Source organism: Leucoraja erinacea, chromosome 28 (genome assembly GCF_028641065.1).
Source record: "Leucoraja erinacea ecotype New England chromosome 28, Leri_hhj_1, whole genome shotgun sequence".
Lineage (NCBI taxonomy): Eukaryota > Metazoa > Chordata > Chondrichthyes > Rajiformes > Rajidae > Leucoraja > Leucoraja erinaceus.
The window spans coordinates 8105413-8112484 of record NC_073404.1 but is presented as its reverse complement, the minus strand read 5'-3'; positions in this window follow the sequence as shown (position 1 = coordinate 8112484).

The window sequence follows — 7072 nt, the reverse complement described above, 5'->3', positions numbered from 1 at the left end:
CAGGGAAAGTCAGCATACAATCATGGTATTTCTGGGAGTTGGAAGATGTCTCGAGACATGGGTTAGAGTTCTAGAGCCATACAGCACAGAAACAGGCCCTTCAGCCCAACTCGTCCATGCTGATCAAGATGCCCCATCTAAACGTCTCGCATTTGCCCATCACCGGTCTGTATGCCTCTAAACCTTTCGTCGAGTCAGATGGTTGTTGCCACTTTGAGATTGATAATGAGATGGGGAGGTGACCATTGACATCCCAAAGAGAGGTGGGTTGGTAGTTTAATTTGCGACTGCAGATATCCCCTCGTCGTGGGTGAGTGGGAGTTGATGGGAATGTGTTTTAGTTTTATAGTTTTAGAAGTACTGCACGGAAACAGGTCCTTCGGCCCATCGAGTCCACGCCAACCGTCGATCACCCATACACTAGTTCTAGCCCACACATCAGGGACAATTTACAGAAGCCAATTAACCTACAAACTTGCGAATCTTTGTAGTGTGGGAGGAAACTGGAACACCCGGAGGAAACCCACGCAGGTCACAGGGAGAACGTACAAACTCCGTACAGACAGCACCCATGGTCACGATCGAACCTGGGGCTCTGCCGATGTAGGGCAGCAACTCTACCGTTGCGTCACTGAGCCGCCCAAAGGGGAGAATAAGTTACAGAAAAAATGACTGGCAATTTTTTTAGCAGGTGGTGAGTAAATAGAATGAGCTACCACAGGAAGTGGGAGAGACTGGAACTGTTACAAGGTTTAAAATACATTTAGACAGTTACATGGATAGGAAAGGTTCAGAGGGTTATGGGCCAAATGTTGGCAATTGGACTACCCCTTGACTGGTATCTACATGTTGGGTCGGTGGGCCTGTTTCTGTGCTGTGTAGCTATGATTCCATGAATGGGGATGCTCCGATAAACAGCATCGACCAGCCATAGGGCTGAATGTCCCACGCCATATGGTAAAAATGCAAACAGTGACCAGCATCAAGACTGGGAAAGGAAAGGGAGCATGTTGATCCAAGGGTCTCGACCCGAAACGTCACCCATTCCTTCTCATCAGAGATACTGCCGCTGTCCCCGCTGAGTTACTCCGGCATGTTGTGTCGGTGGTTGATCCATTTAATGGGAATAGGATGGAGGGAGCAGGGGGAAGAGTAGTTTTGTGAGGACACAGAGGGATAGATAGTTTGGAGGAGGCCGGGGCCAACAGGAATGTGATGCTGAGCGCGGTGTTGGGAATGAGAGAGATGAGTATTCAAGGCAGCACGGTCTCCATTGTTATGACAAGTCTAGGGAGGGGGAACAGGATGGAGAAGGTATTTTTGGAGATATTGGTGAAAATTGTTACCTTTTCTGCACTAAACTGCTATTTGTCTTTACAGCTTTGCATTAATTGAACAATAAACTGACTTCAGTTCCATTGAGACTGGGTGCATTTCTTTCATAGCAAGCAGGCGAGGGTAAATTTACAGTCTTTTACCCAGGGTAGGAGAATCAAGAAGCAGAGGACATGGGTTTAAGGTGAGTGGGGAATGTTTTCATGGGAACCTGAGGAGCAACCTTTTTCTTGCAGAAGATGATGGGTATATGGAATGTACTGCCAGAGGAGGCAGTTGAGACCAGGTACTATAACAACATTTTATGAGAAATTTGGACAGGGTACTTGAAAATGAAAGGTTCAGAGGGATATCATGGGCAAAACACGAGCAGGTGGGAATAGTGTAAATGGGGCATCTTGGTCGACATGGGCAAGTTGGGCTGAAGGGTCTGTTTCCACATTGTGTGACACTTTGTGCAAGGACTAGGCTTTGGCTGAGGACTGGCTTTGTGATTGATTTGGGCTTTGTCTTAAATGCTGCAGGAAAGTGGAGAAAGTCCTGTGTTGTGAGGGAGTGAGTGAACGGCGAGATTAAGTTCTGTGGGGTGGAGCTCGTGCATTGGGTTGCAGATCCAATTTAGTGAGGAGTGTACGTGTGTGTGTGTGTGTGGCTGAATTATGTGACAATTTCCACGGTCAGGGCTGTTCATGGATGAAGTGAAATGTGCATTGGGCCATGAATGTATGAGGGTGTGGGCATGCATGCTAAAGCCTCGTGGACCTGAAGGTTGGAAAGCCCCATGTATGTTGGCTCGTGTTGCTCCCTTCCACTGGAGTCGCCATGTGGTGAAGATCGCACCCTGATTGAAAGATACAGCATGGAAACAGACTGTTCGGCCCATCGAGTCCAAACCGTTCACACTGGTTCTATGCTATGCTATCCCACGTTCTTGTCCACTTCAAACACACAAGGTGCAATTTACAGAGGGCCAATTAACCTCCAAACCTGCATGTCTTTAGGATGTGGGAGGAAACCAGAGCACCCGGAGGAAAACTATGGAGAACGTGCAAACTCCACTCCGACAGCACCCGAGGTCAGGATCGAACCTGGATCACTGGTGTTGTGAGGCAGTGGGTATATCAGCTGCGCCACTCTGTCACCCATTGTACCGCTGGACGGAAGGAATCCCCACTGTGATATGGGGAGTGGCTGGTGGTTGAGGAGGACCCCTGTGGTAGACAACATGGAGTTACCATTGTCGGATGTGACCCCTTTCCTGAAGATCATGATTCCAGCATCTATGACATCCCTTGCAATCCCCTCTTTAGGGATGCGAGGCTGTGCATTGATCAGGGGGGGTGTGAGTTGCAGAATTGCAGAACACTCTAGTCAAATCCAGCTGCCCACCTAGACTTGGCTCCATCATACGCCCACTCTGCTTCGGCATGCAGCCCCTGATGTTGACCGTTGGGTTTGACAACAGAGCAATTTCCTGAAGACCACTGTCAAACAAAGCTGCCACATTCTGCCCACGCACCTCCCTCTACTGCTCTCCCACCTCTCACAGCAAATTGTGGAAGCAGACCAGGCCATCGCACAGACCAACCTCCCTTCCATTGACTCCATTTACACCTCACGCTGCCTCGGCAAGGCCAGCAGCATAATCAAGGACGAGCCGCACCCCGGCCACTCCCTCTTCTCCCCTCTCCCATCGGGCAAACGGTATAGAAGTGTGAAAACGCACACCTCCACATTCAGGGATAGTTTCTTCCCAGCTGTTATCAGGCAGCTGAACCATACTACCACAACTAGAGAGCAGTGCTGAACTACTAGCTTACCTCATTGGAGAGCCTTGCACTAATCTATGATCGGTCTTTGCTGGCTTTGTCTTGCTGTAAACGTCATTCCCTTATGTATCTGTACACTGTGAACGGCTCGATTGTAATCATGTATAGTCGTTCGGCCAACTGGTTAGCACGCAACAAAAGCTTTTCATTAAACCTCAGTACACGTGACAATAAACTAAACTCAACTAAAACTGAACCTCGTTTCTAACAAACCTCCTGTGGGAGTACAGCCAAACCTCTGAAGCTGTCCAACTTCCCCACCATACTACATCAAGGACTACCCAAGCTTCAGTGAAGGAGCTGCAGGAGATGGATGATGCCTGCATTTGCAGATGCTCAGAGGAAGATCTCCAAGACATCATTGATGCAATGGACTCCAGTGCCAATCCCAAAACTTCAGGAGCCCCTGACTGACCCTGTTTCCAGCATTCCTAGGCAATTGTAGATGATGACAGTCCACAGGTCCTTTGGCCCACCTTGCCCACACCAACCACGAGTACCTATCTATATTAATCCCTTTTACAATCTGATCTGAAGAACAAACATTGTTCACAGTCTCTTCAGACTTTAGAGATGCAGCACAAAAATAGGCCCTTCGGCCCAACAAGTCTGCACCAACCAGCGATCACCCGTACAATTTTACCAAAACCAATTAACCTACAAACCTGCACGTCTTTGGAGAGTGGGAGGAAACCGGAGCGCCCGGAGAAAACCCGCTTGGTCACGGGGAGAACGTGCAAACTCCACACAGACAGCACCCGAGGTCAGGATCAAAGCTGGGTCTCTGGCGTTATGAGGCAGCGGCTCTCTCAGTTACGCCACTGTGCCACCCTATTGTGTGGTCTTACAGTGATCTCAGGCCACTCTGCTTGGCCTCTGCCGTAGAACCCTTTTGCACTACTGTTGTCTGTGTGCAGAGATTCCTCCTGTTACTGCCCCTGCTGAAACATCGCACTGGTTTGTGATCATGTCCCCGGGAAATCTGCACATGACCCTAGCCCACATTGATCGAACAATGAAGTTATTCATTTCTCAAAACCAAACAAGTGCTGTTATTCAGTTACTGGTTTCAGTAAAATCGGCCCATTTCAAGCATAGTTTGCCAAGCACTGTCAGGCTAAGGTGGATCAGAGTTAAAAAAATCAATGTTAGGCCACAATTCAGTTGATCGTGGTGGATCCTCTACACTGGGTACGCCAATGTCAGCCTTCTTCGTCGGAGGTGGAAAATTTTCCAAAGATTTGGGCGGCACGGTGGCGCAGCGGTAGAGACCCTGGTTCGATCCTGACTGCGGATGCTGTCTCTACAGAGTTTGCACGTTCTCCAGCGTGGATGCGGGAGGTTTCCTCCCATGTTCTAAAGACGTGCAGGTTTCTAGGCTAATTGGCTTGGTCAGTGTAAATTGTCCCTTGTGTGTGTAGGATAGTCTTAATGTCCGGGGATTGTTGGTTGGTGCAGACTCAATGGGCCGAAGGGCCTGTTGTCTCTTGCTGTTTCTCTAAACTAAACTTAACTGCAGAAGCTAGTTTAGCCAAAAAAAAACTAAACAGCACGAAAGCAGGCCCTTCGGCCCATCCAGTCGGGTGATCATTGGTCGCACTGACTCGCTGGGCCGAAGGGCTTGTTTCCACGCCGTATCTTTAAACTAAAGCTAAATGCCAGACTCCTTGGGTGAAGAAATGTCTGCATCTCATTCCTGCATTGCTGACGTTGTTTCCTTTGGTTGTGAAACCCTACCCCCCCATGCAAGGGGTATCAGTCTCCACCCTCCTCACCCCTTCCTCCCCGCCGAGCCCTCTGAGAATTTCCACGCAGTTGTCCAAACCACAGCCCTCCGTCTCCACTCAATTCCACCTCTGAAGACATCCTTTGTTAGATTTAAATACTCTGATTGAATTAACTGTCCTCTGAGCCGCACGTCTTGCTGTGTGCTGGTTGTTACTGCCCTTCCCTTCCCGCTCCACACACAGTCCGTATGATTCAGTGGGCAGCTTCCTCTCGGATGGGACGGGAACACCGAGGAGCCTCAAAGGTAAGCGAGGAGTTCATGGGGCAGGCAATGCCTGAAGGACTCAAGTCGAGCTCCTTCAAGAACCGTCTTGCCGACTCTTATTTTTCTATCTTCCTGTTTTTGCGTTTTCTTGCCTGCCGTTTACCCCTCATTCCTTGGAGCCACATTCCTTCTCCCCTCCCCCAACGACGTGCCTCCACCTCCATCTCTCCCGCTCCACCGGCCCTTCCCCTCCCGCCTACACGGCACTGTTTGTAGGTGGACTGGTGGCTGCTCTCCCCCCACACAGTGATGGAAGACCAGGAGCAGCTAACAGAAGTTGTGGGCACCTCTAGGATCAAGTTCTGTGGAAATCCAGCTGTTATACGGGAGGAGGTCAAACAGCTGTTTCTCCTGGCCGGGCCTCTGGTGAGTGAAACAGATGTGAGATACTTAACGTAGTGAATTCATAATTTCATAAGACTTAGGAGCAGATTTGGCTCATCGAGTCTACTCCGCCATTCAATCATGGCCCAACTTCCTTCACCTCTCAACCCCATTCTCCTGCCTTCTCCCCATTACGCTTGAGGCCTTTACTAATCAAGAACCTGCCAGACTCCGCTTTAAAAATACGCAATGACTTGGCCTCCACAGCTGTCTGCAGCAATGAATTCCACAGATTCACCATCCTCTGACTAAAGGAATTATTCCTCATCGCCTTCTTAATGGAACGTCTTTTAATTCTGAGGTCATAGACTCTCCAACTAGTGGAAACATCCTCCCCGCATGCACTCTATAAACATTTGGTAAGTTTCAATGAGGTAACCCCTCATCCTTCTAAATTCCAGCGACTACAGACCCAGAGCCATTAAATGCTCATCACACGTTAACCCAATCATCCCTTAGATCATTCTCGCGAGCCTCCTCGACCCTCTCTCCAATGCCAGCACCTCATTCCGCAGATATGGTGCTCAAAACTGCTCACACTCGAACATGGACCAGTAGTCCTTCAGCCCACACTGTCTTTGCCGAACATGATGCCAAGACCAATGTTGACCTGCCTGTACGTGATGCATATCCCTCTGTTCCCTGTATATCCAAGTGCCTATCCAAAAGCCTCTTAAGTGCCACTGTCGCATCTGCCTCCACTACTACCTCCGGCAGCGTGCCCCAAGCACTCATCACTCTGGGCAAAACATACTCGTCCCAAACATCTTTAAACTTTGCCCCCATCACCTAGTCCTCTAGTATTTGATTTGTCCATCCTGGGAAAAAATGTTTCTGACTGTTTTCATAATCTATGCATCAGTAGGTGAAGGTGGAGGGATGGATCAGTCAGTGAACGGAGGGGTCAGAGGTATGAGGGGCAAAGGTCAGTGGGGTCACTTGATGGGGGCTCGAGTTGAGACTTGTGGTCGGAGGGCGCTAGGTCGGAGAGGATAGAGGTCCGTGGGCGCGGGTTGGAGGGGTCGGAGGGCACAGAGGTCAGCGGGCGGAGGGGTCGGAGATCAGACTTGCTAGAGCTGCCGCCTCCCTCCCTCTGTGCTGGTGAAGCTGCTGCCCCAGAGGTTGGAGGGGAGGTGGGGATTGAACCGCCTGCAGTGGGGGTCTCCTCCCAGGGAGACGGTTCGTCCTGGGCTGAGGCGTCTCCGTGCTGTGTTGCCCGCCTGCCCACTCATGCCAGTGCACCTCTCCCCACAGGTGCTGACCCAGGTGATGACTTACTCCCTCAACTTCATCAGCTCAGCCTTTGGGGGCCACCTGGGCAAGTATGAGCTGGGAGCCATCTCACTGGCCACCTCGGTAGGTAGCAGCCCCCCAGGGTTGGGGGGGGAGGGGGGGGGGGGGGGAATCTCTCTGCTATCAGAAGGCCATCTCACTAGAAAAATCTGTAATTTAGTAATTGGTGATAAAAAGT